Source organism: Tyto alba, unplaced genomic scaffold, assembly GCF_018691265.1.
Source record: "Tyto alba isolate M040663 unplaced genomic scaffold, T.alba_DEE_v4.0 Super-Scaffold_7, whole genome shotgun sequence".
Lineage (NCBI taxonomy): Eukaryota > Metazoa > Chordata > Aves > Strigiformes > Tytonidae > Tyto > Tyto alba.
This window is the reverse complement of record NW_024881328.1, coordinates 7,341,350-7,352,142: the sequence shown is the minus strand read 5'-3', so window position 1 is coordinate 7,352,142 and position 10,793 is coordinate 7,341,350.

The window sequence follows — 10,793 nt, the reverse complement described above, 5'->3', positions numbered from 1 at the left end:
AATTACACAGTTTGGTTTTGCCTTCTACACTGCTAATCAATTTAGTCCAGTGACTGGATTAGGGAAGAACATCCCATCAACTGATGGGTTAGACAGACCAGTGAAAGATTCAAGTGTACCATGAGAAATGTGGTCTGTGGCTGCTTTTCTGCAGCAGAAGGGTTAAACTTCTTGGCCTGTGTGTATTGCATAGACTAAGTGTATCCACATTGATTTAAGTGGAGTAGTTGGGGTCTACCTGAGGGTGGAACTACAGGATGGTCTCAATGACGGGATGCAACAGAGATTTAATCTGTCATCTTCCATGCTTTGAGAAAGAACAATGCAGAAAGTCTACAGTGATAGTCGACATCCGTGTTTTTCCTATTTGTAGTGATGTTTTAAGCCTTTCCTCCGATGAAACAAAAGCATAATCCTCAGATAAACAATCCAGAGCAGGATTTTGGAGAAGAGATTTCTCTATGACAGGGTTTTGTTCTTCCAACATACACTGTTTAGAACTTGCGGAGGATATAGCCCAGATGAAGCACCAGTGAACTCTTTGTTTTGAGAGGTAGAAGAAGGACATTTGCTGAAACCCAGACAGTGTGTCTGAGCCATCTCTCCCAGGGACAGACATGCTGAGGCACTGCCAGGAAAAGTCACAGCGGAGACAGGTCACACCAGAGCAACTAACAGCTATCTGTTGTTTTCTCTAATGGCCCCACACCACCTTTTTAACTGGACAAAACACTTCATCTCCCAGTGTCTGACAGTCCTGGAGCAGAGAAAATGGGGTTTAATATCTCAGTCCCAGTCCTAGCTCTGTTTTCTATTGCAGTGGGCTGTGCATGATGGGCTCAGCGAAGGAGCATTGGAGACATACATCTATATAAGCTCTACCCCGTGACTGACGGCTGCACTCTGTGGTGGCAGCGATGACATTCAGGCAGGTTTCTAATTTCTGGGAAACATCAGGAGATTGCTGCTTCTTCTCCGGTAGAGGCTGGCAGAAAATATTGCTTCATATGCTGAATGCAATCAGCTGATGGAGCCTGTTAAAGACTGAATTGAGATGGAAAGCTGTAATGCACGTGTCACATCACGGTTCTGTTGTCACTCTATTCCTTTGTATGATACAGCAGATCCACACCAATTATTTTTAAATGCAGTCTCTATTACTGTGAAGCAGTAACTTAAAATATTTACTATTTTATTTGCTTCATGCCAAGTGAGATTTCACTCAATTTGTCATTAAAACCACTGTCCTTTTCTGAGGAAAGAGAGTATATTTACATAAATGGCTCTCCAGTAATTCTGTATTTTCTACAGGAGTAGGGGCTGGCACAATTTCCCAGTCTCACCAAGCTTTGTCCATGAAAATCTGTGCTGATGAGCCCGGGGGATCGAAGGCAGATGTAAGGGAAAGGTGTACAAATCTGTTCATTGCACTCAACAGGTTCTAGAGAGGACAAAGGGATCAAACTCCCATTGCTTTGTCACTCCTCTACATGCAACATGGATCATCTTTGACCAGAAAAAAAAACTCTAAAACCAACAAAAACTCCCCTCTTCTATGTTTCAAAGTTGTGCAGTATTTTTTATGCACTGGCAGAACATGATTTAGAAATAAAGAGCCATCATCTGAGATGAGTCTGTTGGATCCCCTCTGCAGTCCCCACCGCACACAGTTAAGATTTCCCTTTTATAGAAATCATATGACTGGCTGAATTGGCAACCCTGTTCACAAATCATGAGGGATGGATCTCCCAGATAATGAAATTTTTTAGTATTTTTCCATAGAATGCTAGTGCTTTTACCCTCCATCATCTTATTTCCATCATCATGACGGTCAGGTAAGTACAGCTCTAAAAACCAGAAAGCTGACTGTCTCACCTAATCACGCGAACCTTGCAAGTGGATATTAGGAGAAAAAAAAAGAAAGTGAAATGCTGTGAAATTTAAAATTAAATGGGGAGTGTTGCAACCCAGAGCATGGGGGGATGCAGCGCTGGCTGTAGGACCAGCTCCCTCCCAGGTCTCGGCTGCAGCATGGGGGGCTTACTTGAAACTTCTTTGTCCTGTTGTTGTCTTACAGAGAAAAATGTGTTCATTTGCCAAGGCTGTAGAAATGCAAAATACATGCACCCATGCCAGCATTAAGACCCTGCTGTTTAGTCACTAGTCCTCTTCTCCCATAAACTTCTACTGTTCAAGGCATGAGCCTCTTTTTAACCTGGGAAACAGTCCGGCTTTATTTCATGGATGCAGTGGGTCGGTGGACTGTCTGTGTACTGCTGCCAGGACTGTGTTAAAACCTAATTTAAACAGAAAAGAAAAATCTGGTACGTGTTTGGAGATAAACCCCGCTGCCGCTGCAGGGGTCGGTGGCTGCCAGCCGTGGGCCAGGGCCAGCAGCGACGCTGGCCAGGCCAGTGCTGGGAGCTTTGGGAAAGAAATCTCCCTGTTAAGGTGCTGTCAGTGCCCAGAGCTGCTGCTCGGTGCACTCAGGCATGTTCTGTGTTTCGCATTTTGTTTATTATTAGACACTTTGTCTAGCCTCGTCTGCTGATTGCTTTGTTTCTATTAATTATCTTTGATTTTCTTTGGCTTCCTTATCAGCTTCACTTACTTTTTTTTTTTCTGTAAAACTTCAGATCAGCTTTCTAAAGCAAAAAAAAAAATAAGGTAGAGCTTTTTTCTCCCTTGCTGACACTGAAACAATGAATATGGATCGGAATTTTCATTTCCTTTTTTTACCACATCCATTTGCTTGATAGAACAAGCTTGCCAGCCTAGTTTTACTTTGATAAACCTAGTAAGGAAAAAAGCACTTTCCACCTCCATATTATTTTATGCCTTGTTTGTGACTTCAGCGTCCCTCGTACAGGTTTAAAGACAATTTATTCTTTGTTGCCCTTGAGTCATTTTGGGAGAGCACTTGTGTTTCTCCTGACATAAAAATGTCCTCCTATAACATGATGAATATTAAATAGGTGCTTGAATGAAAATGAAACAGCACGCTCTGACCTGACAGCTCCATTTATTGCAGTACGGCTGGGAGAGAACCGAAATGTCAGCGTTGTCCAGCCGTGGATGTGGGGCCCTGCTCCTAAATTACTTCATCAAATGACCAATTTCACAAATGGGCCTAGATGCTGGTGTGAAATATCTTCTGCGGAGAGTATGTCCTGCTTTCCTAAGGCGTTCATTTGCTGCCCAGCTGAAAGCAGACCTCAGCTGCAAAAATAGAGCTGGTTTCTGGTCCTCCGCTGCCACCTGAGTGGAGTGGTGCTGGTCCAGGGTGGCTCCTCTGGCACAGATCTGGGTGGATTTGTGAGGGTAGTGGGTTGCTCTGAGTGAGACTGATAGTTTTGCTGGTTTGATATGACCAGGGATCAGGGATCAGACCCTCGCTGTGCCAGCAGCTCCCCAAATCATTCATCTTCTCCAGGCGAGCGGGGCAGGGGCTGAGCATCAGCAGAGCGAACAACTCGGGAGCACGAGAGACCCTGGGGAGATCCAGAGGCCGAGGCACGGTGATGCTGGGGAAGGGGGGAAGAAGCTGAGCGGAGGAGGGATCGATGGGTTCCTTGCAGAGCTGTGCTGGATGCCTCAGCCCCTCGCTGTGGCAATTCGTGCATGGGTGGGCTGTGAGCACTGGTGGGAGGTGGTGAGATGGCTGCGGGCAGAGCTGGGGATCACCGAGGTGGGCTCTCCCCTTTGCAGGAGAGCTCAGCTGCCGTGGTGCATGCATCCCCCTGGGAACTACCCCTTCCAGAAAGCAAAGAGGCTGGCCAGGAATTTTTCTCCTACTACCAAGACAACAAGCTGGCACTCTCTTACTATAAAGGAGAATTAGGGGGAGGTGAAATCAATTCCTTTCTCAATTCTGCACTCAGAGGACAGTCCTGGAAGCATTACCTCCCCTAACCTGTAATATGTTCAATCACTCTTCTCACCCATAGCTGAAGTCACTGAACCATGGACGCTCTCATCCTTTGTGGGTAAGTTCAGCTGCTCTGTGCAGGGGGTGAAGCAGATAAACCCACCTTGCACACAAGGCAGCACTTCATATTAGTGCTGACCAAAGCGCCAGCGTTCGCATTCACAAGGTCTCTCAACAGCTTACATTGTTTATCCCTCCCAAATATGTGACATTTTTAATGTCTAAAAAACCAGTTTCCCTTCAAGGTTAAAATGGAGCAAAATAAATTCATCTAGATGCTCAGCAGCATGTCATGGCCTGAAAACAAGGTGCTAATCCATAACTGTGAGGCAGAAATGCTGGTGCTGGTACAGCGTAGGTATCAACATTACTTATTCCCACCCATTTCATGGCTGGTCTTGTCTCCCCAGTCTCTTCAGGGCCTGAGCCAGGGGCTGTGCACCAAAGCACTGATGCTTTTTGTGTAAGCACCACCGGCGCAGCATCAGCCCCGAGCGGTTGCACACACTGCTGGGCACAGGCTGAGATCGTACACGGGGCTTCACTGTCAGGTTTCTTTAATCCCTTTTTTCCTCCAACACTCTGCTAGTCAATAATTCCAGTGTGGATATCTTACATGTGTAGTTGTGACCATATTTTTAAGTGTTTACAGGATCAGAAGGGAAATGCAGCTTGAACTGTTTTCTCCGTTGTTTAGCTCATGGATGGATTTTGCGGCTCACCTCCCAGACGTACTAACTCGCTCCGCTTGCTCTCCCTTCCCTGGGTTATGCTTTTTCCAAAACCAGATTCAGGACCAGTCCAAGTGATGATATGAGTCATTAAATGACTAAAGATGGTGGTGTCATTTCAAGGGAGCGGCTGGTGTCTGTAGTGGCCTTTCTGTGCTGCAGCCGGTAATGAAGGCGATGGGGTGGTTTGTGTAGTGTGATACAGACTGGATTTATTATTCTTTTCCCTCTAGGTATTTCTCTGACCAGTGTATTGTGTGAATTCCTATTGCATTTGCTTCTGTTCCATTTGGGAACTGATGGACAGACTGTGCTAGTAGGGTGCAATATGACTGCCCTTACTTAGTCAAACGTGATCATGTTATGATAACTACTTTTCCATGTGGGAAGTATTTATTTTTAAGGAAGAGAAAAATTACTATATTTGCACTACCTACAAATACAAGGACAAGCAGATTTATTATTGCTTGCTTTAGCAAAAATGGCTGTGTAATGATGCAGAACAAATAGCATAAATCTACCTGGTGTTATTTTAACTAACACATTCTCTCAATTAAAATAAAAATCTGTCCCATGTCTGCATCATCTAGGGAAGATCCCTGGCCACCCACAGTAGCAAATATGACTGCCCCAACCACATCGTCTTGGTCTGCTCTGAGACCACCTCATGATCTTCACTGTCTACCACCACGCTTGCCTGGCAGTTCTGCATTTCATTTCATGGAAATGAAAGAATTGTCAATATTCTTACTGTTCCATATTAACAAATCATTAAACTCTATAAAAGTATTAAGCAATAATAGTGCTGGTAGAGGTAATGTAATAAGATCTAGATGAATGTTAGCTAAAACAGTATATGTTTAGTATTTTTTAAACATGCTATAATAAACTCAGTGGGAATGCAGCAAACAAAATGAAGATTCATGGTGATTCCCTGCACTGGTCAGGAAAACAAAAAAAAAGGTGAGGAAACATTCACACTCCATAGAGACATACCTTATTCCAATTTGTCAAGTCTGTTAAAGGTGATGGTGCAGTTAGGAACAGCTTTGCTTTGGCTCGAGGCCAGGCTGGACTTCACGCAGTGCCTGCGTGCCTGAGCTTGTTTGTGTGCCCTGATGAATGGCTTGATTTTATTTTTTTTAAAAATTGCCTTCCCAGATCTTCCAGAGACCCTTAAAGAAGTTGATCCCTGGCACCACGGCATGTCTCATCGCATGGCCACAAGACATCACTTCTTAGGGTGAAAATTGCTGCTGAGAAGGGTGGGTGAGAGCTGCTCCTGGGGCTTGCACACACAGATGGGAGCACAGAGCGGGCAGTGGGGATGGGGACCGATGCGGGGTCACCCTGGGCAGCTGTGGAGAAGCCCTTTTCCCTTGAGGAGGTGTATTTAGAGCAGCAAAGCAGTGTATCATGATACCTGGTATGATAATTGTCACTAGAAAGATGGCAGAGCTCAGTGCCTGCTTCACTTTTGGCGATGTTAGTAACTCTTTTTCTCAAGCTTCTATTTCTTTCTAAAGCATCAGGCTTGACACATGGCAAGACCAGCCACAGCTGTCGCTGGTGGGTACTGGTTGCCTTATCCTGGCACTGTTGTAAAGACAGGATCTGCTCTCTCAACCCGAGATGCTTTTCCCCTCTAGACTCTGATTTTGGGGTGCATACGAAGTCATGGCAAATTTTTAATTGCATTCAAGCCTATACATCTTATCACAAAACAAAAGGACAGTAGTAAAGCAGCTCGCTCCCTCTTATTTCACCCCCTGTAAGCACTTGTAGTGGTGTTTTGCAACCTTGCTGTGATGGCAATAAGCCTTTATCTGAACAAATTGATCCTGAGATACCGGAGTGTGTACCTTGTTTGCTGCCGCCTTGCCTGCTGTTTCTGTCCTGGCTCTGAGCAGGTACAAATAATGAAATAACTGCTGGGTAAGCCCTGTGCTCCCCTGAGCAATTATTCTGGCTTCTGCCATAGCAGACTCAATTTGTCCTGCAATAAGTAAAATTTTCTGAGAAGTTAGTTCTGGTTCAGGCACTAATCATCCACATCTGTGTGGTGTGGATATTTTTGGGGGGAAGCCAGTTGTGAGTCAAGCTGTCAGACTGCCACATGAAAAAGCATGTCTTCAGAGTGTTGCAGTCCTTTTGGGGATACAAATACACTCCCAGGTGTGTGTGGCATGAAGTCAATTAGTGGAGGGAGGAACGGTATAAAATATACAACAATCTTGGGCACTTGGGTAGTGTGTAAAGCCACCTTTGCTTCCTCATCCCTGGAAGATCACCACTGATGATTTAACATGAATTTAAATATCAAACATGTAAAATTTGTTTGCAGAAGGTGCCACAGGCTGGAAATGGAGGTGCTGGTTAGAAAGGTTATTTCATATATCTGCCAATGAATTCTGGGCAAGAAGTATCATGACATAGTAAGAAAGAAAATCATACCAAAGAGTGTACTTGAGCAGCAGCTGGCATGCAGTGGGCAGGCACCTGTAAGCCTTTCACACACCTATCCACTAGCTGAAAGAGCAAATTGTGGTGGTGACTGGGAGACCCCAGTCTAGAGATGCTGACCTGCTCAAGGCTTTTCTCTCTGTCTTTTAGTTTCAGGGTACTCAAACACAGTGTAAAACAGGGCATCATCAGGCACAAATTTCATATTTTGCAATTTGTCGGGTTTATGGACCACGTTTATGTACATTGGTTCAAAGAAAGCAGGATGAAATTTTCAAGTCTTAATAATTAGAAGCAGTGAGACCAGGGTGGCAAGGGAAAGCCCTGGGGGTCTGCAAAGCAGCTGGGAAGGTCTTCAGGACTTGGAAAGTCTTCCAATTAATCCCAAGTGATCTTCCAAGATGGAAAGTAATGAGATATGCCAAAAGAATTTAAGGTTGCGTGTAAGGAAAATGGTGACCCCACACCGGTGTCCTGATGAGCTGGTTGCTTTTGCTGCTGGGCAACACCTGGAATAACGGCAGGGTGAGCTCTGTGTGCCTCTTCTGCTCCTGTTTTCTCTCCCACCTCATCACAATGATTAACTGAATCTGACCATTTTCCCTCCTTGCAAGCAGGGGCAGCCCCCTCCTCTCCCGAGGCCGACTGCAGGGACCCCTTTCTATGTACAGAACCAGCAGCTCTCCCCAACACCTTTCCCTGCCTTTTAAGATCTGCTTCATCTCCAGCATCTCCCACCCTTGATGTCTCCATCCAGTGCTAACTGTCCCAGCTCACTCCCAGCTGGTGACACTGGGCAGTTTGGGCAGGTCTTCTGCTAGACATTTCTGTCCCCAAGTTCAGTCTGTTATTCGCATGAGCCATATGAAAACCTCAACCCAGCTTGTTTCCAGAATGTTTGACTCCCATGATGTCGGTGGGACCTGTGTGCACAGCCTGGGGATGCCCATGGTCCTCCCAGACACTAGCTGGGAGCCCTGGGGATGGGTGCTAAGCGGCATTTGGCCATTGGTCTGAGGCAAGCTGCCTCAAGTGTCCGTCAGACATCGCCTGCACATCAGAGACAGTATGCCCTGACTAGTAAAGGCCTTTTAGGGGAAAAGAGGAGAAAATAGCTCTTTCTTATCTTCCCTCAGAGATCCAAGGTTATTGAGTGCACAGCTCCTCGGGGGCTCTTCCAGTGACAGGGATCCGCAGCAGGTATAATAATCCTACCATTTTCCTGCCCTGGACGGGGCAAGAAACTTGGCAAATTGTCTTTTTGTTGTGTCCAGTGAGGTTTGTGAGAGTTTCTGCACCAGCTCCATCATTGTAGCCTCAGCTTGCTTCCTTGCATAGTTTTGCTGAGTCAGAATTACCTGGTGTGTTAAAAGGAACCATCTCTGTAAACAACACTAACTATCTGCATAATTGGTGTTAATCATCTGTGGAACCTCTGCCCAGCTCCAGAATACTACCAAGGTCTTGGGTGCACCTACCTCATACATAAACGACTTTCTCAGTGTCACTTTGTTGTCCGAAATGCAAAATCCACCACTGAGAGGCTTTGGCAGTGAGATCTCATAGTCTTGTGCCCAATCTTTAAATAGATGCGGAATCACAGTCAGTGTTATATCCTGTTTACTCATTTTGAATATATTATTAAGTGTTTATTGGTACCAAAAAAAGCATAATTAAATAGCATGCCAACTTCAGATGAACACTATATTGATGATGGCTTGTGTCATGGGAGATGTGTGAATTTTATTAACATTGTCATTTCCAATCCTCAGCATCATAAAGGACTTGGACATTTTCTATTACAGTTGCAGATCTAACTTAACATTACTAAAGCAATCATGGTGTGGGAAATCAGGTATAAACTGAAAAATAATTAAAGGCCTGGTGACAACTTGATAACAGTGAATAATTAAAGTGTTGGTAACAAATCCTGAATTTTAATTTTCTCACTATAGCTGATACTAGTAATCGAGATCAAACGCATCTTCACTGCTTTAGGAAAGCACACTCATGTATCTATTATTTAAGAAGGAGAAGAATAAAAGATGAAAACCATAACTCTGGGTTAGTTCTGCTAACATCTCAGGGATCATGCTAAGTTCTGCAGCCGGGAATGGGAATGTGCCAGAGACAACTGAGACGCTCCCCTCCAGTGCTCTTTGAAGAGCATTAAGCTGCAGGAGGTACCTCCAGCAGCCCCGGCAATGTTATTTATATTTAGGATACACTCCAGGCAACCCGGGAGTGGAAGTGATCAGGGGTATTAATTTTAAAGCAGATGGCCACTACACTGGGGCAAACATGGGATCTGCAGCATGGACAGAGGCTGTGCAAAGATGAGCCTGATGGCACAAGTCATGGAGCATGGCTAAGTTCAGAGAGAAGAGGTGGCAGGGTTACGTTGGAGCTGCTTAATTTGCTTTTCTTTTCTGGGATTTTTGAAGCAGTTATGGTCTTGACGCAGTGAGTTTACTGATGCTGGTCCTTCCATGACTCCTCACACCTGACTGGAGCTGTGAGTCACCTCCCGGCTCAGAAATCAGGCCCTTTCTGGGGTAAGTAGTTAAAATCTGGCTGGGGGGAAAGGAAATGAGATTTTGTGGCCAGATGGGAGATCAAGGCCAGAAGGAGGGAGCTGGGGCCATCAGTGCCTCTCATCACCTTGGTGGCCATGAAGGACTTATGTTCAGTAAGTATTACAGTTGCAGTAATGATGACTTAGATAGCGTCACTGTCTGAAAAGACATAGAGAACCTCAACATTGTCCAGAATTCATGCTGCATGTTTTTACCCAAGTGGGTTGCTGGGGCTGATCCTGCACCCCTCTATTGGCCAGGGTCACCCCACAAGTGTGTCATGGGGGTTGCAGGGGTGGCTCTGTTCTGTGCTGCATTATGAGGTGTCAACCCCAGCTGGATCTTGCTGGGATGCAGGATTTGGTGAGGAGCCCAGCAGAAATTGTTCATAGCTAGAGGGAATAACAGGGGTGCAAAGAACTCCTAGAAGATCCTTTTATTTTTGTGTATATTCAGGTAAAAATAAATAAACTGTTGAGGTGTTACAATGGCACACAGCTTACAAACTGGAAAACTTCCAGCATTTTGCAAGGTGACAGAAGTTTGTCTGTGCTTGGTATTTACAATAAAATAATCAAATTTGGTCTTGAATAGCCTGTAGATCTATCCCTATGCACGTATAATATTTAAAAATTAAAATTATTTCTGTTTGCTTCTTGCGATGAAACTAGTCATTAATGTACATTTTTTGTCTAATAATACCGTAAGATAATAATATTTTGACATAATTTCAAAGCCGTATTTAAAGAATGTTGTTAGAGGCTATGAGCTATATCATGACTTCAGAGAACTGAACAGCCGAGCATCTCCCCCGCTGTCCCTTTCCCATTGGCAGTGCGTGATTCAAAGACAGCACAAAGCGACTTGTGCGAGCGATGCCTTTCCATGGCAGTGCTTCTTCCCCTGTGTGCATACCGTGTCATTGCATTCATCTGTGTGTGTTTATTGATCAGCTTTATTGAACTGAATTTGACAGTGAGCACAGCGTTGCTATCTCATACAAGAGTGGGCACAGTTTAATGCATGGTGAAGAGCATTTTGGCTCTGGGTGCACATTTAGGACTGGAAGTGAGTGCCTTATCTCTTCTGTTACCT